Here is a 20,363-nt window from a genome sequence, read left to right on the forward strand (position 1 = left end):
TCACCCTCTAAGTTTCATCAAGAAATGTTCCCCTACATAAATAAAATATAGCAGAAATTAGGCAGTCGGAATAAGAAGTAATTGTCATTTCTATCTTATGAATCTATTAATTCTTCATGGTAAACTAAGAAGATGAATAAAACAGGGTTGATGAATGTGATGCTCATGAGTGACAGGCTCATGGCTCCTGTCTGTGCTTGTGAGGTCACAGCAGCCTCCATGCCTCCGAGGCCAGTGGCAGGCTCATGGCTGCTGGCTCTGCTTCTGAGGTCACAGCAGTCTCAGGGCCTCCTAGGTTAGTGTCCAGCGCCCCCTGCTGGCTGTGCTTGTGACATCACAGCAGCCTCCGTGCCTCCTAGGCCAGTGGCAGGCTCCTGGCTGATGGCTGTGCTTGTGAGGTCACAGCAGCCTCAGTGCCTTCTAGGCCAGTGGCAGGCTCATGGCTGCTGGCTGTGCTTGTGAGGTCACAGCAGACTCAGGGCCTGATAGGTTATCTCCATTGCCCCCTGCTGGCTGTGTTGCGAGGTCACAGCAGACACAGTGTCTCCTGCCACTGTCAGGCTCATGCCTGCTGGCTGTGCTTGGGAGGTCACAGCAGCCTGAATGCCTCCTAGGCCAGTGGCAGGGTCATGGTTGCTGGCTGTGCTTGTGAGGTCACAGCAGCCTCAGTGCCTCCGAGGATAGTGCCATGCTCATGGCTGCTGGCTGTGCTTGTGAGGTCACAGCAGCCTCAGTGCCTCCTATGCCAGTGGCAGGCTCATGGCTGCTGGCTGTGCTTGTGAGGTCACAGAAGCCTGAATGCCTCCTACGCCAGTGGCAGGCTCATGGCTGCTGGCTGTGCTTGTGAGGTCACAGCACCCTCAGTGCCTCATCGTATAGTGTCCAGCGGCCCCTGCTGGCTCTGCTTGTGAGGTCACATGAGACGCAGTGACTCATACGTTAGTGTCCAGCGCCCCCTGCTGACTCTGCTTGTGAGGTCACAGCAGCCTCAGTGCCTCCTAGGCCAGTGGCAGTCTCATGGCTGCTGGCTGTGCTTGTGAGGTCACAGCAGCCTGAATGCCTCCTAGGCCAGTGGCAGGCTCATGGCTGCTGGCTGTGATTGTGTGGTCACAGCACCCTCAGTGCCTCATAGGTTAGTGTCCAGCGCCCCCTGCTGGCTCTGCTTGTGAGGCCAGAGCAGCCTCAGTGCCATGTAAGCCGGGGGCAGGCTCATGGCTGCTGGCTGTGCTTGTATTGCTACAGCAGGCTCATTGTCTCCTAGGCCAGTGGCAGGCTCGTGGCTGCTGGCTGTGCCTGTGAGCTCACAACAGTGCCCGCTAGGCCAGTGCCATACTCACGGCTGCTGCCTCTGCTTGACAGGTCACAGCAGCCTCAGTGTCTCCTAGGCTAGTGGCAGGCTCGTGGCTGCTGGCTGTGCTTGTGACGGCACAGCAACCTCAGTGCCTCATAAGTTAGTCTACAGTACACCCTGCTGGATGTGCTTGTGAGGTCACAGCAGCCTCAGTTCCTCATAGTTTAGTGTCTAGCGCCCCCTGCTGACTGTGCTTGTGAGGTCACAGCAGACTCAGTGTGTCTTAGGCCAGTGATAGGTTCCTGGCTGCTGGCTGTGCTTGTGAGGTCACAGCAGCCTCAGTGCCTCTGAGGCCAGTGGCAGGCTCATGGCTGCTGGCTGTGCTTGTGAGGCCACAGAAGCCTGAATGCCTCCTTGGCCAGTGGTAGGCTCATGGCTGCTGGCTGTGCTTGGGAGGTCACAGCAGCCTCAGTGCCTCATAGTTTAGTGTCCAGTGTCCCCTACTGGCTCTGCTTCTGAGGTCACAGCGGACTCAGTGCCTCAAAATTTAGTGTCCAGCGTCCCCTGCTGGCTATGCTTGTGAGGTCACAGCAGCCTCAGTGCCTCACAGACCAGTATCAGGCTCATGGGTCCTGGCTGTGCATCTGAGGCCACAGCAGACTGAATGCCTCCTAGACCAATGTCAGGGTCATGGCTGCTGGCTGTGCTTGTGAGGTCACAGCAGCCTCAATGTCTCCTAGGCCAGTGTCAGGCTCATGGCTGCTGGCTATGCTTGTCAGGTCACAGCAGCCTCAGTGCCTCCTAGGCCAGTGGCAGGCTCATGTCTGCCGGCTGTGCTTGTGACGTCACAGCAGCCTCAGTGCCTCCTAGGCCAGTGGCAGGCTCATGTCTGCCGGCTGTGCTTGTGAGGTCACAGCAGACTCAGTGCCTCCGAGGACAGTGGCAGGCTCATGGCTGCTGGCTCTGCTTGTGACGTCACAGCAGTCTCACTGCCTCATAGGATAGTGTCCATCGCCCCCTACTGGCTGTGCTTGTGAGGTCACAGCAGACTCAGTGCCTCCTAGGCCAGTGCCATGCTCATGGCTTCTGGCTGTGCTTTTGAGGTCACAGCAGCCTCAGTGTCTCCCAGGCAAATATCAGGCTCATGGCTGCTGGCTGTGCTTGTGAGGTCACAGAAGCCTGAATGCCTCTGAGGCCAGTGTCAGGCTCATGGCTGCTGGTTGTGCTTCTGAGGTCACAGCAGCCTCAGTGCCTCCTAGGCCAGTAGCAGGCTCATGTCTGCCGGCTGTGCTTGTGAGGTCACAGCAGCCTCAGTGCCTCCTAGGCCAGTGGCAGTCTCGTGGCTGCCGGCTGTGCTTGTGAGGTCACAGCAGCCTCAGTGCCTCCTAGGCCAGTGGCAGGCTCATGGCTGCTGGCTGTGCTTGTGACGTCACAGCAGCCTCAGTGTCTCCTAGGCCAGTGGCAGTCTCATGGCTGCTGGCTGTGCTTGTGAGGTCACAGCAGACTCAGTGCCTCATAGGTTAGTGTCCTGCGCCCCCTGCTGGCTCTGCTTGTGAGGTCACAGCAGCCTCAGTGCCTCATAGGTTAGTGTCCTGCGCCCCCTGCTGGCTGTGCTTGTGAGGTCACAGCAGCCTCAGTGTCTCTTAGGCCAGTGGCAGGCTCCTGGCTGTTCGCTGTGCTTGTGACGGCACAGCAGCCTCAGTGCCTACGAGGCCAGTGTCAGGCTACTGGCTGCTGGCTGTGATTGTGAGCTCACAGCAGCCTCAGTGCCTCCTAGGTTATTGCCAGGCTCATGGCTGCTGGCTCTTCTTGTGAGGTCACAGCAACCTCAGTGCCTCTCAGGCCAATATCAGGCTCATGGCTGCTGGCTGTGCTTGTGAGGTCACAGCAGCCTGAATGCCTCCTAGGCCAGTGTCAGGGTCATGGCTGCTGGCTGTGCTTGTGAGGTCACAGCAGCCTCAATGCCCTATAGGCCAGTGGCAGGATCATGGTTGCTGTGTGTGCTTGTGACGTCACAGCAGACTCAGTGCCTCTGAGGCCAGTGGCAGGCTCCTGGCTGCTAGTTGTGCTTGTGAGGTCACAGCAGCCTCAGTGCCTCCTAGGCCAGTGGCAGGCTCCTGGCTGCTGGCTGTGCTTGTGAGGTCACAGCAGCCTCAGTGCCTCCCAGGCCAGTGGCAGTCTCATGGCTGCTGGCTGTGCTTGTGAGGTCACAGCAGCCTCAGTGCCTCCTAGACCACTGTCAGGCTCCTGGAGGCTGGCCGTGTATGAGACATCACAGCAGCCTGAATGCCTCCTAGACCAGTGTCAGGGTCATGGCTGCTGGCTGTGCTTGTGAGGTCACAGCAGCCGCAGTGCCCCATAGGCCAGTGGCAGGCTCCTGGCTGCTGGCTGTGCTTTTGAGCTCACAGCAGCCTCAGTGCCTCCGAGGATAGTGCCATGCTCATGGCTGCTGGCTGTGCTTCTGAGGTCACAGCAGCCTCAGTGCCTCCCAGGCCAGTATCAGGCTCATGGCTGCTGGCTGTGCTTGTGAGGTCACAGCAGCCTGAATGCCTCCTAGACCAGTGTCAGGGCCATGGCTGCTGGCTGTGCTTGTGAGGTCACAGAAGCCGGAATGCCTCCAAGGCCAGGGGCAGGCTCATGGCTGCTGGCTGTGCTTGTGAGGTCACAGCAGCCTCAGTGCCTCCTAGGTTAGTGTCCAGCGTCCCCTGCTGGTTCTGCTTGTGAGGTCACAGCAGACTCACTGCCTCATTCGTTAGTGTGCAGCGCCCACTGCTGGCTGTGCTTGTGTGGTCACAGCAGCCTCAGTGCCTCCTAGGCCAGTGGCAGGCTCATGGCTGCTGCCTGTGATTGCGAGGTCACAGCAGCCTCAGTGCCTCATCGTTTAGTCTCCAGCGTACCCTGCTGGCTCTGCTTGTGAGGTCACAGGACACTCAGTGCATGAAAGGTTAGTGTCCAGCGCCCCCTGCTGCCTGTGCTTGTGAGGACAGAGCAGACTCAGTGTCTCTTAGGCCAGTGGCAGGCTCCTGGCTGCTGGCTGTGCTTGTGAGGTCACAGCAGCCTCATTGCCTCCGAGGATAGTGCCATGCTCATGGCTGCTGGCTGTGCTTGTGAGGTCACAGCAGACTCAGGGCCTGATAGGTTATCTCCATTGCCCCATGAGGGCTGTGTTGTGAGGTCACAGCAGACTCAGTGCCTCCTCTGCCAGTGTCAGGCTCATGCCTGCTGGCTGTGCTTGGGAGGTCACAGCAGCCTGAATGCCTCCTAGGCCAGTGTCAGGGTCATGGCTGCTGGCTGTGCTTGTGAGGTCACAGCACCCTCAGTGCCTCCGAGGATAGTGCCATGCTCATGGCTGCTGGCTGTGCTTGTGAGGTCACAGCAGACTCAGTGCCTCCTATGCCAGTGGCAGGCTCATGGCTGCTGGCTGTGCTTGTGAGGTCACAGAAGCCTGAATGCCTCCTACGCCAGTGGCAGGCTCATGGCTGCTGGCTGTGCTTGTGATGTCACAGCACCCTCAGTGCCTCATCGTATAGTGTCCAGCGGCCCCTGCTAGCTCTGCTTGTGAGGTCACATGAGACTCAGTGCCTCATACGTTAGTGTCCAGCGCCCCCTACTGGCTGTGCTTGTGGGGTCACACCAGCCTCCGTGCCTCCCAGGCCAGTATCAGGCTCATGGCTGCTGGCTGTGCTTGTGACGTCACAGCAGCCTCAGTGCCTCCTAGGCCAGTGGCAGCCTCATGGCTGCTGGCTGTGCTTGTGAGGTCACAGCAGCCTGAATGCCTCCTGGGCCAGTGGCAGGGTCATGGCTGCTGGCTGTGCTGTTGAGCTCACCGCAGCCTGAACGCCTCCTAGGCCAGTGGCAGGCTCATGGCTGCTGGCTGTGATTGTGAGGTCACAGTACCCTCATTGCCTCCTAGGTTAGTGTCCATCGCCCCCTACTGGCTGTGATTGTGAGGTCACAGCAGACTCAGTGCCTCATAGTTTAGTGTCCAGCGTCCCCTGCTGGCTGTGCTTGTGAGGTCTCAGCAGACTCAGTGTCTCCTAGGCCAGTGGCAGGCTCATGGCTGCTGGCTGGGCTTGTGAGGTCACAGAAGCCTCTGTTCCTCCTCTGGCAGTGGAAGTCTCATGGCTGCTGGCTGTGCTTGTGAGTTCACAGCAGCCTCAGTGCCTCTTTGGCCAGTGGCAGGCTCATGGCTGCTGGGTGTGCTTCTGAGGTCACAGAAGCCTCAGTGCCTCTGAGGCCAGTGGCAGTCTCATGGCTGCTGGCTGTGCTTGTGAGGTCCCAGCAGCCTCAGTGCCTCATAGGTTAGTGTCCATCACCCCCTACTGGCTGTGCTTGTGACATCACAGCAGCCTCAGAGCCTGCTAGGTTAGTCTACAGCATCCCCTGCTGGCTGTGCTTGTGAGGTCACAGCAGACTCAGTGCCTCATAGGTTAGTGGCAGGCTGCTGGCTGATGGCTCTGCTTGTGAGCTCAGCGCAGCCTGAGTGCCTCCGAGGCCAGTGGCAGGCTCGTGGCCTGGCTGAGACTTCCAAAGTGAAGTGGAAGTGGGCAGTCAAAGCAGGGAGTCCCCTGCATCGCTGATGGGGAGCTCCAGAAGGCAGCTGCTGGAAGCTGCCTGGGTCTGCACACGCCATGTGAGCTGGTGTGAGCACCAGAGGGGTTTGGTCTCTGTGCCCTGCTGCCGAGCTGTGCGCCTGCCTGCGCCGCAGCAGGTGGTCCTGCAGGAGAGGGAGGTAGATGCGACTGCAGGCGTTGAAATCCACAAAGCGAGGGGCAGAGAGACAGAGGCACAAGAGGAGGCTCTAATTCCTCGTCAGGAGAAAAACGCAACCGATGGCAGAGTCTCCCCAAACCCTGGCACGCGCTTGGCCCTCCCAAGGAGACGAACCTCCCCGGGCCACGGTGCCCTCAGAGGAGGACCAGCTCCAGCATGGAGCACCTCCTTGCAAGAGCGCGACTCCAGCCATTTGCCTGACAATGTCCCCTGCCACGTAGCTCCTGCCTTTTGTTTCTCCAAACATGGCTCATGACAGTTCTCCTCACGGGGGCCCTCTCGTGGCTCCCATGTCTCCTCCCATGTGCCTCCTCCTGTGTCTCCTGCCTGCAGCGTCTCCTGCCCGTTCTTCAGCACGTTGGAGCAGAGGCACCATGGGCTCCTCTGACTGCCTGAAGTCCTGCTGCGCAATGGGCTCTTGTCATCTGTGGCAGAGTTGGCTGGAAGGGGCTGAGCCTGGCCCAGGGCAGCTCGTGGTCTCCTTGCACACAGGGCCCCTGCAGAGCCCTGCTCCCAAACCGAGCCATCTGTGCCCAGCACGGCCCTCACTCACACACACACGCACACGCGCACACACCCGCACTGTGGCTCCCTCCAAGAACTGCCCTTAGACACTCAGTCGGTCCTGTAGTTGGCCCTGGATCCCTGGTTTCCCAGTTGCCTCACGCACAAACCACACACACACACACACACACACACACACACACACACACACATATATTCAGCAAGGCCCTGCCCATGGGGGCCCCCTCCAGCCCCCAGGATCTCCCCGCGGGGCAGAGCCCGGCAGGGTCCCCACAGGTGGGGACGGAACCAGGCAAGCCGTCACCACGGCCCACCCATGTCATCATCAGTGACCTCAGCACCGCTGTTCCAGAGCCGTTGGGAGACCGTTGGTAGGAGAAGGGCCAGGAAGGTGCTCTCCGTTCCTGCCCGCCATGAGCCAGCCGGAGCGGCTGTGGATGAGGAGGAAGGCGGCGCTGCGCATCAGGAGGAAGGTGGGCCCGACCGTTTGGGAGCGCCGCGCCGCCCTCCTGCCGAGTGCCGCAGCCGCCCCGGAGCCCGTGGAGGTGGAGCGCGCGGAGGAGGAGGAGGAGCCCATGCAGGTGGAGCCTGTGGAGGGGCAGCCCGCCCCGCAGCCCCTGGACCTGCCCCAGGGGCCAAAGAGGAGGAGGAGGCGCTAGCCCGGCAGAAGGCCCCCGCTGCCCACAAGCCAGGGCACGGCCCCCCAGCAAGACCAGGCTGGGGCTGGCACTCAGCCCGGGGCAGCCGAGCCCAAGGCGCCGGGCTTGGAGGCTGAGGAGCGCCGGGCTGCGCGGCACCTCCTGGCCCGCCCCTGACTGCCGGGCACCAACATCTGCCCGGCAGAGGCAGGGCCGACCACGGGGCACAGAAGGGAGGCAGAAGCCTGGAGGGACTAAGCTGGGCCCGACCTTCACAGAGCTGGTGCTTGCAAAAGCTCCTGTAGCAGGGAGGCGGCAGCACTGCCACCAAGGAGCATCTTGCACACACATGCATGGGGTGCCCGGGCACCTGGGCTCAGTCACCTGGGCTACAACTGGAGGCAAGAGTGCATCTGTGTGCAGCTGCTTGTAGGACTGGGCCCCCCAAACCACCCTCTTGCCCTCTGCGGAAAAGCAGCTGGACTCTGCCATCTCCTGCACGGGGACGTGAGGTTAGAGAGTTTCACCAAAGAGGCCTCTAACGCCAGGATTTAGGAACAGGGGAAGGTCCCTTGCAAAGTGCCTGCGGCCACGAGGCTGTGGTTCATTTCTGCCTTCCTACAAAACCTGCTGAGGAGCCTTGGGGAAGCGCAAACAACAGGAACTTGACTCCCTGTCTCTCCTGAAACCCCGAACAAGCCATCTGTTCCCAGCAGAAACAAGACTGAGCTGCTGCGACCCCCGAAACGGTCTCCCTGTGACCACCTGGGACACACCGAGCCTGTGCCGAACCACGGCACGATCGGGCAGAGACTTTGGGACCTGGCCCTAGTTCAGTGAGAAAGGGCCCCAGACCTGGTGCAGGCTGGAAAGATAAGGGAGTTACAAGCAGTCTGCATTCCTGTGCTTCACACTCCAGGAGGGAGGATGTCAAGGCTTTGAAATAAGGCCTGCTTGGGCGTCACGACCCTGGGAAACAAAGCCTCCTCTCACTGCTGAAACAGTGTTACTTAAGGGGGGGTCTGGATTATATCCTCTTCCTCAGGACCTTGGAAGATAACACCTACTGTCACTGCTGGGGCAGTGCTAATTGCTGGAACAACACCTCTTTTTGTTTGTGCCTTGAGAGACAAGGGTGGGACCCAAGGAATCAAAACACATCTGTCAGCAGAAACAGCAACAGTAAAGATAAGGGAGAAAAAGAGCCTGCCTAGGAACAAGGATGAGACCCAATAAGGAGCAGGAGACCCCAGACCTAAAAATTACTATTGGTCTGAACTACTGCGTGAGGGGTGGGAAACTTAATTTGAAAAAGCTATAATTGCCCAGGGATTTCTTTGCTCGGGGTCCCTCTTCGGAGGCACCCAGCTCGAGCTGTAACTACTGCACGCGTGTCATTACAATTTATTTATTTAATTTGCCTTGATTTGGCTCCGAACTTTTCAGTGGGAACCTAGGGTCGGACCCTGCTCAAGTTGCAATTACTGCACACGCTTCGCTAAAATTTACACCCAGGGTGAAGAGGACCAACAGGACGCTGCTGGATCCACTGGTGGTGATATCTCTTTCTCTCTCCCCCTTTCTCTCTCTCTCTCTCTTTCTCTCTCTCCTCCCCTTCGCCTTTCCCCACCTTTTCTCCCCACTCCGTGGAAAATAAAGTTAAAAGGTTGTACGATATTTGACCGGTTTTAGCATCTTAATCTCGTCCTTGGGATCGTAACGAAACCCCCCCGGTATTGGATCGGCACACCCCGGCCCTCTCCTGTGTCATTGCCCATCTCTGGGGATGGCAAAATGATGAGGACCCTGAAGCACAGCAGGCAGCAGCTGAGGTCCTGCGTGACAACTGGCCAGAAGAAACGCTGGGAAAGTAGGATAATAAAGCTCAGTGCAAGGCCCTAGGAAAGGGGAAAGCGATATCCATTTACAAACTCTCCAAACAAGGTGATCTCACCTGCTCACCCTCGGTCTCTCCGCGGTTCAGCCGCTCACATCTTTTTTTTGTACCCCTCAGGTGTCATTAACTGTTAGGGGATGGCATTTTGCCTTGGGGTCTTGCTGACTTCAGGCCCCACCAGTCTGAGGCCCAGCTGCTGCCCTGGCTGGTTTCCCTCTTTTGTTTGAAATCAGCATGCATTTCCCTGCAGGATCAATGGGACAAGGCCTGACAGAGTGGAGGCACCAGCCAGCCTACAAAGAAAGGAGGTTTCAAAAATTGGGCGGTGTTACTTGAAGGTGTCTTTTGGGAAAAAGATTTTCAGTTCTCAGCAGCAGCTCTTTGTTGTATCAAGGTTCAAGACTCAGATGCCTTTGCCCATTCAAACTACTGCAAGCATTCAGCACACACAAGACCAAAACTGTCGCTCGGGAAAATATTAAAGCAGCATCTTCCCTGCACAGGTGACCCCCAGAAAGGCTCTACATAAAGGGGGAGCTGGGTAGCAGGATGATGGTTTGCAGTGCCGACTGCATTCGGGCCCTTTGGAGCGAGACATGTAAGCACCACACGAGTGCGCATCTGAGCACACGCATGCATGCTGGCCAGGATGTTTGTGCACGCGCTGTATTGCACTGTGTGTTAGGATGCGCAGGTGGGGGGTATATGGACATATAGGGGCTTCCTCATGTCGGTCCCCTGTCTTTTGCACAGCCGCCATTCTTCATACCACCCCCTGCGGTGAGTACCAGCCTCTTCTCCGAGTGCTGGAGAGTTAAACCAAAAGAGGGACAGCTGCATGAGCAGGGAGAAGGCAGAGAAATAGTGCAGGCCTAATGCGGGCCAAATGGTATGGCATCTGCTTCTGGGGGAGTTGCAAGGTCTCTGCGATGAGACAGAGGCCCCTTGTGTCCAAGCCCATGACAGGGTCCCATATGCAGCTAATCAGCTGGGGCTGAGTCAGGTGGGGCTGAGACCTTGGCCTGAACAGGGAACCACCCTCACGGCAAGGCATCTTGGTGTCCCTGCTCTGCAAAGGAAGGACAGCGTATGCGGATTGGAAAAGGTTGAGCCACCTCTGGCGGGGCCCAACAACTGCCCCTTGGAGTTCAGAGACATCCAGGTCAAGGCCAGAGCCAACAACCTGCTCCTGTCCCCAGAGGGCTGCCAGAGAAAGAGCCCCTTTGCCCGGCTGCTGCTGCCAGGGGCAGCAGGGGCACTGCAGCAGGGGGAAGTCCCCTCCCTCCTTGCAGCTATTCACCAGGGCAACTGCTGCTGCTCCTCTTGCTGTCGTCCCTTCCTCTTGGCAATGCACCTGAATGTTTCCCGCTGGGCTTGATAGGGCTCCAAGCTTTGGAGAGTCTGGGCTGCTCGAGGGGAAAGGTGGCTGCAACAACAGGGCAAAAGTGTCTCAGTGGCTGGCTGGGCCCCTGCCTGCCTCTGCCCTGCTCCAGCCCCTGCACCCACCCAGGCCCCTGCGCACCCACAGCCCCTTTCAGCCTGGGGGGAGTGTTCGGGCTTAGCTGTGGGCTGCAGAAAGGCCCCTGGGAGGAGGGAGGTGTAACCCAGGTCATTCCTGTGTCACCAGAATGCCGAGGGTGTTGTATGCAGCAGGGGAGATGGGGCTGCTTCCCATGGCAGGGTGGCAGGTGGCCACTCTGCGGACCCTGAAGCTTTGAAGAGCCTTTGCTGTGCCATGTCACCTAGACGGACAGGAGAAGCAACAGAGAGGACTGCACGAAACCCCCTGAAGATGATGCTGATGCCCCCTCCCTGCCCCCCTCTGATGTGATCAAATGCTCCGCCAATGGCTCCAGACCTCAGTGCAGCCTTTGCTGGGATGTGTGTCAGGAAGCTTTCCCAGTCCCTGCCCGCAGCTGGCGTGGCCAAAGGGACGTCTCTCCCGCAGGCTTACAAGGGTTCCCCTTAGGCCTTTGCCCAAGGGTCTCACCTGGCAGGAGTCTCCTTCTCCATGTCTTGCTGCCTGCTGCCTGCCCGCGACCTTGGCAGCATGGGCAGGGGAAGCTGCTGCCGGCTCTGCAGGAGCTGGCCAGGATGGCCCTCTGGAAGGAGGAAAGGAGGGTGCTCTTCAGAGCAGCCTCTTGGGCAGTGCCTTTGTGGCTGGCTGAAGTCCCCAGGCATGAAGGACGGCCAGTGGGGGCACAGCCTGCTCAGGAGGGAGCTGTTCCCTCACCACTGATGCTCGTGGTGCTCCGGAGCTCTCCCAGGGCCTTTACTTCCCAGCGGCACCATCGGGGGGCTGCCTCGCCCTTTGCTTTGCCTTCCAGGGTGAGCTGAAACCTGGGGAAGAAATGACCACACCAAGCAGAGGAAAGGCCACCATCTGCCCTTGCAGCTTGCCAGCACTAATCCTCCTCGCTGTCATCTGAGACCTCGCATGCCTTCCCCTTTCTGTGCAGGCATGGGTGGTTTTGGCACTCTCCCCCAAAAGACACAAAACGTAGCCTCAACTGCTCTCTGCGTGCCATCAGTTCTCTCTCCCTGATGGCAGTGACGGCAGGCTGGGCATGAGAAATGCAGTCACCGTTCCCCAGCGCTCCAGCTGACACACAGACACACGTAGCCCCAACTCAGCGCTGGTTAAGCAGGACCCAGTCCCTGCGGGAGGGAGTTTCTCCCACCTCCAGGCTGAGCGTCCAGCCCCAGCAGTGTGCGCTCCCCTGCAGGAGAGGAGCCGGGAAACCTCCCGCTGGGTGAGCCGAGGGCTGCAGAGGAACCCTGCTGACCTTGGGAAGACGTGGGCAGGGCTAGCCTGCAAGCCTGGACTGCTGGTTTCTCCTCCAGAGCTGTCTGCCTCCATCGGCCATGGTCTCTGCAATGCAACACACACCCGTTGGGAGGCTTACAAGGCAGTTTTCTCCTTGCGACCCAACAGCAGCACACTTGATCCTGCTCCAAGGGGAACCTGCCTCTCCAAAGCCCTCAGCTCTAAAGCCTCTGCCATGAGGAGCAGCCCCTAGTTCTGGTGCACAGCAGGGAAGGAAGAGGGGGCACTAATGGCGCCAGGCTTCTTCTTAGGAGCAAGAATCAAGCAACTCAGCAGAGGCTCTCTTTGCTAGTGCAGGAGTCAGTGGGGCAAGGCCTGGGGAAAGCATTGCATTAGCCCGCCACGTTGCGGGGAGCCAACAGAGAGCAGATTGCTGGTCCTCTGAGAGCATTCCCAAAGAAAGCCAAGGAGCCCAGGAAAGCTGGGCAACTTACACTGTGCGGGGCTGCAAGAAGGCCTGCCTTGCTCTCCAGCCTGTGAATGAGGTAGGGACAGAACTGCATGCCCACTTGGTCTCCTTTGCAGGCCAGAACTCCCATGTCCTTGAAGACAAAGGTGACGTGCTCCTTGTTCAGCAGGTGGGATGAGAACAGGAGGACGGTCTCCTGCACGCAGCCCTCCACCACGCGCAGGGGGAAGCCTGTGTCCCATGACAAGCGCCGGTAGTTCAGCAGTTTGATCCTGACATTGCCTGCAAGGCAGGGCAACAACGTCACTGCCACAGCAGGCTACACTGCCAGTGCTGGGCCAGGTGGAGCCAGCTGTTTGGGTGACTCCGAGAGAGCCCAACTTCATGCACTCTTTTTAAAAGCCTATTCCCAAAGCAGTTGCTTAGGGAAAGGGCTCTTTGGGCAGAGGTTTGTTCTGGGGGAGCTGAAGCTGTCCACCATCCTTTGGAAGGACCTTCTCACCAGGGAGAGTCACTCTGCGGACATTAAGCCTGAGGCATGGCTGCAGAGCTGGGCTTTGCCCCAGTTACAGACTGCCAGCCTTACTCCTAGGCCAGGGGACGTCCCGAGTGGAACTAGGGACATGGGAAGGCTTTTTGAGCTCTGCCAAACATGTTCTGCCAAGCTGGAGGCACAAGAGGAGCCCTGCGGAAGAACCAGAGGCTCTCCCAAACAAGTAGACGCCTGGGATTTTTTACAAGGGGAAGGCTCCATTGCCAGCACGGGCATTTGCTGCAGGCTCTTGAGAGCCCCACGCAAGCTGCAGGACACTCTGGCCTCCAGGATGCAGGACCCCTTTCCTCCCAGAGCCACACTCCAAAGGGGGTCCCACTCCCAAGGAAGCACAGACCTGCATTTCCCCCGGCCACAAAGGGATGGAGCCAGTCCCACAGGAGCCCTGGGGCTCAGGGCAGCCCCAGCCCCAGCCCCCAGCAGTCCTGGCTGCCACCTTGTTCCCCAGCCAGACGGCACCCTCAGGCAGGGCCCTTGGGGCATCCCCCACCCCGCCCAGCCCCACCACAGCCCGGCAGCCACAGCAGTTTGGGCACTTAACAGTCTCTGTGCGGCACCTCGCCAAGGAGCTGCCGAAGCCCTCACCCTCGGTGCAGAGCCGCAGGAGCACTGGAAACAGAAAACTGCGCTGCGGGCTCATGGCATCCGTCCAAGGCAGAGGAGGAAAAAGGAGGCTCCGGAGAAAGGTCGCTCTTGCCAGCTGCTCAAGGAGAACAGCTCCCCAAAGCAGCCCTGCTCCTCTGCCTGCCACTCGCTCACCACCCGCTGCCCCAGCGAGGCAGGGAGCAGCCGCAGGCTCCCGGGCACACGGGGACATGACAGGCCGCAGCATGGCGCTGGGCTCCCTGCGCAGCAGCCAGCAACAGCGGTTCCTGCCGCGGCTGCTTCTCCCCAGGCTCCAGCGCGGCCGCACGCCGGGGCCGGGGCCGGGCCGTTGGCGGCCGTTGGCACAGAGGCCCCGCCCCCCGCACCACAAGTGACGCCTCCCAAACCACCGACCGCCCCGCCCCACTGCGCCCCGCGCTTCCCCATTGGCTGCGCAGCTCGTGGGCTCGCGGGGTGGGACACGTGGGAGGGGCGGGCGGCAGCGCGCGTGCGCCGCGCGGGGGTGGGGGCAGGGCGGGGGGCGCCGGGGCGGAGGCGGGGCTCTGCGCAGGCGCGCTGGCGCGGAGGAGGGGGGCACCCAGGGCCGGGGAGCGGCGGCGCCGCGCACGCGCTGTGAGCGCTCGCCCGCGGGAGGGGCGGGGGGGACGGGGCCCGGCGCGGGCTGGAGCCGCCGCGGGGCTGCGTGTGCAGAGAGGCGGGAGCTGGGCGCTGCCGCCGGCGGGGCTCAGAAATAATCCCAAGATTCAGAAGAAGCTGCCCCCCGGGGAAGTAAAAACGGGCTTCATGCCGGGGAATTACTGGCAAGTTGATTTTTCTGAATTACTAAGCTGTAACGGATATAAATGTTTGTTGGCAGTTGTTGACCCTTTTTCGGGATGGCCTGAGGCTTTCCTGTGCCGTGCCAATAAAGCAAGGGAAGTAGTAAAAATGTTATTAAAAGAAATCATACCAAGATTTGGGGTACCTGAAGGATTTTCTTCAGATGGAGGACCTCATTTCATAGCAGAAGTAGTATGGGAAATCTCAAAAATACTACCAATTAAATGGGATTTACATACCCCCTGGAGGCCACAGTCCCGTGGAAAAGTGGAAAGAATGAATCAAACAATTAAGAGACAGATAGGGACACTGTGTCAGGAGACTCAGATGAAATGGACTGAGGTTTTACCTCTGGCATCATTAAGAATCAGAATAACCCTGAGGGTTAAGGAGAAAATTAGTCCCTTCGAGATTCTGTATGGTGAACCTTCTACCATAAATTGAACTGGAAATGAAATTCAGAGGCACATGAAGGGCGATCACATTTGAAGTGATTATCTCTTGTCTATGGCAAAAGTTCTTCTTCTCCAGTTAAGATCTCCTGTACTTTTAGATTCACCTGTACTTTCATTCCAGCCGGGAGATCAAGTGTATCTTTGAACCGGGAAGGATGAGCCGTTGATAGAAAAATGGAGAGGACCGTATCTGGTAGTGCTAACAACAAATACTGCTGTGAAACTGCAGGGAATTGATTCCTGGATCCACTACACCCGCGTGAAAGCAGTACCTCGAGAGACATGGAAAGCTGAACAAGTTCAGCCTTTCAAGTTAAAAAAATATAAAGACATGTGAGTTGTATTAGAAGTGAATCAGTTTAAAATTTAGATTGTATTCAGGGAAAAATTGTTTAAATTTGTTTCTTAGGACTAGGGTTAATATTGTTGCTATGGTGTCTGTGTGCAAATGATGTTCTCCTTAACAAACAACAGGGGAGAAATGTGGTGGTTAGTTTTTCTAGGTTACCCGAGCCAAGCAATTAAAGGGAATCAGGAAGGATTTTGGGGTCCCAATCTCCATTTGGAAGTAATTACAAAATCTATGAAGGCAGTTAACCAGATGGACTGTTGGGTGTGTACCCACTTCCCTGAACATTCCAACAAGGGCTTCCCGCTATTTGGAGTGCCTCTTAATTTTATGGAATTTATAAAACAGATAAGAAGTGATAGTGATCGAACGAAATATGATGCAACAACCGAACAGGAATGGGAAGTCCAGAGTGTGACAGGAGATTATCATCAATGTATCCGAAGATGGAATAATAGTAATAAATGGTGGGAGAAAACCGTGCTTTATGGAGAACAACCAATCAACTGTACTGGTGCAATTAAGGTAGGAAGTTATGACGATTGCTCTCGGATACCTGAAATAGGTTATAAGTGGCCAAGTAAGGAGCTAAATGGGTGGCGTGTTCCGAAAGGCAGTGGATGGTATTGGTTGTGTGGGAACAAGGCACGAAAAGTGCTGCCTCCTAATTGGTCAGGGACAGGTACTCTGGGGCAATAATCCCTAATATTACTGTAACAAAAGAATTGAGTAACAAATATCAAAAATCATGGTTAAGAACATTCATGAGGAGACAAAAGAGGGTCAATAATCCTTTAATAGATTGACCCACTAGGCTTCATTCATTCGCAAGGTGGCTGTTTCCACAGCTGGGAGTGAGTGAACTTGAAAAAGCAGTAGTAAATATTTCAGCATTTGTTGAGAAAATAAGGAATAAAACCTCTGATGCCATTGCAGCTTTACAAGAGGAGGTTTCAGAAATTGCGAAAATAACTACCCAGGATGGCTCTAGATATGTTATTGGCATCTCAGGGAGGAGTACGTACAGTAGTAAATACTAGTTGCTGTGTATATGTGGATCAAAGCAGGAGAATTTCTACCAATCTAAATGAAATCTGGAAGCAGACTGAAATCTTACATGGGGTTCAGAAAGATGATACCTCTTTTGGATTTGAAGAAACATGGAAATGGTTGACTTCCTGGTTCCCTGACGTGAGCTCATAGGTTAAAAAGTGTTTAACAATTTTGGGAATGGTGTTAGTAGTTTTTGCATGTGTTTATGTAGTGATTCAATGCATTTCTAGATGTTGTACAAAGTTAACAAGGGAAAAATTTTAAAAGAGTGAGACTAATACGAAAATGATCATATAAGTCTCAAAGGGGGGAATTGTTACAAGACAACCCTGGAAGCTCAGAAAGAATGTTCATACTGTTTAAACTAGGCAGGTTAGGATAACCTCTATCTGTATCTTCTGAAAAGAAGCATTCTTTAATCAAGGGCATCCTAGAACTGCTAAAGCCCTGAAAGAAACATTACATCCAAATGTTTTATTTCTAGGTACGTATTGCCAATTTGGCAAAAGAATTCAAGGCCCATGTATCCCTAACTGAACTGTCCTCATTGTAATACAAAAAATCACGCCCATAGGTCAAAAAGACCTGCGCCTAGGTGAAGACCCCTCCCCTGAGCATGCGTAGTAGTAAAACGGTGTGTAAGCAAAATTATAATTGCATGTAAAGTACTAACCAAGCAGTGTAAAAGGGAAAGTTGCAGTCTTGGCAATTTGTTTGTATAAATGCTACTTGAAAAGCTGGGGGTGTGTGCTTGATATGTGGGACACCACCGAGCACCCAGGCTTGCGCAGCTCTGAAATAAATAAGCAAATATCTCTCCTGAGTGTGTACTTATTGGCTTATTGCACCCCGGGCAACGAATCCTCTTTCGGACAACATCTAGGGTGCAATTTGTTCCCTCCTTCCTTCGCACAGCCCCTCCAAGGCTTTTGCGCATAGACTGGTGGAGCGTACACCTCACTGCTTTTTTCCTTCTTGGTCCCAGTTGTGCTGCAGTCACCTCAGGATGCAGATGCTGCGGCAAGCTCTCTTCTCACCTGCCTCCAAAAGGCAGGGCCTCTTTTTGTTCTTTGCCTAACAGTTGGCCCCGGAGAAAGACCTCCACCCCAGGGAAGCTTCTTGCAGCATTTGGGAGGATCCAGAGCTGCCAGGAGCAGAAGTACAGCTGAGAGCAGAGCACACCTGGTAGGAGCATTTGGGGAAGGAAAGCAGTAGTTCCCGCCCCACTAATGGCTGTGTGAATCCTGCTGGGTGTTTTTCCATGAGTGCTGCAGCAGCCAAAGGCCAAGCAGCAGAGGGGTGTCCTGCTGAGGAGAAGTCATGGTGTTGTCAAATGCCCCTTGCTGGGCTGCCGGGGGTTGGGGAAGCAGCCAGTGGGGCAGTGAGGCCTGAAGCTGTGGGTAAAACCTGAGTCCAGAAGGGTTGGGATCGCTTGGTGTGCCCTGCCAAACCTGGTGAGGAGCTCATTGGAAGTTCCTGCCCTGCAAATGGCAATTCCCTCCTCCCCATTTCCCATGCTCTCAGTGATGTCAGCAGGAAAGCAGAGGGCCAGCTGGGAATTGCAGTGAAGCCCTGCTCCCACCCTGCCCTTGCCCTGGGGGCTGGTGGTGGAGAGGTTCCTGGTTGCCCAGCTCCTGCTGCCGGGTGCTTGCCAGAGGGCCTCTGGGAAAGGGCTGCTCTCTTCCCGGTCTGGTTTGCAGACAGTCGGTCGCTCCTTCTTGGCAGGACTTTGGCCGTAAAGGGACTTGGGCTCCCCACCCTCCCGCCCAGCCCAGGAGAAAGGAGCACAGGCAGAGGTGGAAAAGCCTCCCCCCAGCCCGTGGAAGAGAAGAAAGCAGCGGCCAAGCTGGAGACAATCCAGCCCCAGTAAGTGTGCGCTGAGCCCAGCCCCAGCCTGGGGCGGCCGAGTGTCCCTGACCCCCACAGGGTGTTATGGCTCCAAATCCCGGAGGCCTGGGGTTGCGTACAACACCCTTGGCGTTCTGGTGACACGGGAATGGCCTGGGTTACACCTCCCTCCTCCCAGGTGTTATGGAAATGAGGCTTGTCGGCCACCATAACAGGGCCCGACCCTGGGTTCCCGCAGAAAAGTTCAGAGCCAAATCAAAGCAAATTAAATAAATAAATTGTAATGACATGCGTGCAGTAATTACAGCTCGAGCTGGGTGCCTCTGAAGAGGGACCCCGAGCAAAGAAATCCCTGGGCAATTATACTTTCCAGTCTAAGCTCTCCACCCCTCACGCCGTAGTTTGGACCAATAGTAATATTTAGGTCTGGGGTCTCCTGCTCCTTATCGGGTCTCATCCCTGTCCCTAGGCAGGCTGTTTATCTTTACTGTTGCGGTTTCTGCTGACAGATGTGTCTTAATTCTTCGGGTCCCGCCCTTGTCTCTCAAGGCCCTGACAGAGAGGTGTTGTTCCAGCAATTAGCACTGCCCCAGCAGTGGCAGTAGGTGTTATCTCCCGAGGTCCTGAGGAAGGGGATATAATCCAGACCCCGAGATAGTGCAGACCCCCCAAATTAACACTGTTTCAGCAGTGAGAGGAGGCTTTGTTTCCCAGGGTCCTGGCGCCCAACGAGGCCTTATTTCAAAGCCTTGACATCCTCCCTTTCGGAGTGTGAAGCACAGGATGCAAACTGCTTGCAACTCCCTTATCTTTCCAGTTTGAACCAGCTCTCAGGCCCCTTTTCTTACTGGACTAGGTAAAAGGTCATTATTATATCTAAGTGCAGCCTAAGGCTTCAGCAGATTTAGCTCCTCATGCTAAGCAAGTTTTATAGAAGTTGTGCTAAGCAGCTATCTCTAGACAGTTTCAGCTCAATATTCTTTAACAGTCCCCCCCTTTCTTTTTATGAAGCATCCCTGCTAATCCTTTAAAGGGAGTTCTTGAAGCCTTTCGAGGCATACTATCACGCTAAAAAAAATCCTTGTTCTTTCCATAACATCCCTGTTACATCAGGTACTCCAAATGCATATTTAGAATCTGTATGGATATTTACCTGCAGGTTCTTACCGATTTTTGCTGCTTGGGTCAATGCTATTAATTCTGCTCCTTGAGCACTTACAGACGGAGACAAAGGATTAGTCTCAAGTACCTCAAAGATGTTGGTGTCAGGATAACCTGAGTGGCGCCTTCTGTCCAAGTAATAGGATGATCCATGTTACGGAAATGAGGCTTGTCGGCCACCATAACAGGGCTCGACCCTAGGCTCCCGTAGAAAATTTCAGAGCCAAATCAAAACAAATTAAATTTTAATCACGCACGTGCCATAATTACAGCTCGAGCTGGGTGCCTCCGAAGAGGGACCCTAACATAAACAAATCCTGGGCAATTATAGTTTTTTCAAATTAAATTTCCAACCCCTCACGTGGTAGTTCAGACCAAGAGTAATTTTTTGGTCTGGGGTCTCCTGCTCCTTATTGGGTCTCATCCTTGTTCCTAGGCAGGCTCTTTTTCTCCCTTATCTTTACTGTTGTAACTGACTGTAAACTGTCAGCACAACTGCTGACGGTTGTACCTTCGTTTCTTGTTGGGTCTTACTGTTGTCTCTCAAGGTCCTGAGGAGGAGGAGGTGATTCTAAATCATAGCAATTAACGCTGCCCCAGCAGTGAGCTAAGGCTTTGTCCCTCAAGGTCCTAATGCCCTGCACCGGTCTTATTTCACAGCCTTGACGTCCTCCCTTTCGGAGTGTGAGACGCAGGAATGCAGACTGCTTGTAACTTCCTTATGTTCCCAGCTGGAACCACCTCTGAGGCCTCTTTTCCTACTGGACTAAGTAAAAGTTCATTATTTTATCTAAGTGCGGCCTAAGGCTTCAGCAGATTTAGCTCCTCATGCTGAGCAAGTTTTATAGAAGTTGTGCTAAGCAGCTATCTCTAGACAGTTTCAGTTTGCTATTCCTTAACAGTCCCCCCTTTGTTTTTATGAAGCATCCCTGCTAATCCTTTAAAGGGAGTTCTTGAAGCCTTTCGAGGCATACTATCACTTTCCATAATCTTCTGTATAATATGATCGTAAGTAATAGGCATAACACAGTTAAACTTAACACAACTACTACTGGGTGCAACATGCCATTATAAATCCCTGTTGCAGTTGGTGACCATCCGAGGAGAGTTTCCCAGCCATGATGTTCTCCGTCCCTTTTTACCCTTTCCAAGACGTGGT

General features: G+C 55.6%; 1 pseudogene; it reads left to right on the forward strand.

Annotated features, from left to right (window-relative positions):
• Nucleotides 1-20,363, forward strand: part of LOC135325814 (gamma-2-syntrophin-like) — a 172,637-nt pseudogene that overhangs the window by 140,803 nt on the left and 11,471 nt on the right.

This window comes from Dromaius novaehollandiae, unplaced genomic scaffold, assembly GCF_036370855.1.
Source record: "Dromaius novaehollandiae isolate bDroNov1 unplaced genomic scaffold, bDroNov1.hap1 HAP1_SCAFFOLD_30, whole genome shotgun sequence".
NCBI classification, from domain to species: domain Eukaryota; kingdom Metazoa; phylum Chordata; class Aves; order Casuariiformes; family Dromaiidae; genus Dromaius; species Dromaius novaehollandiae.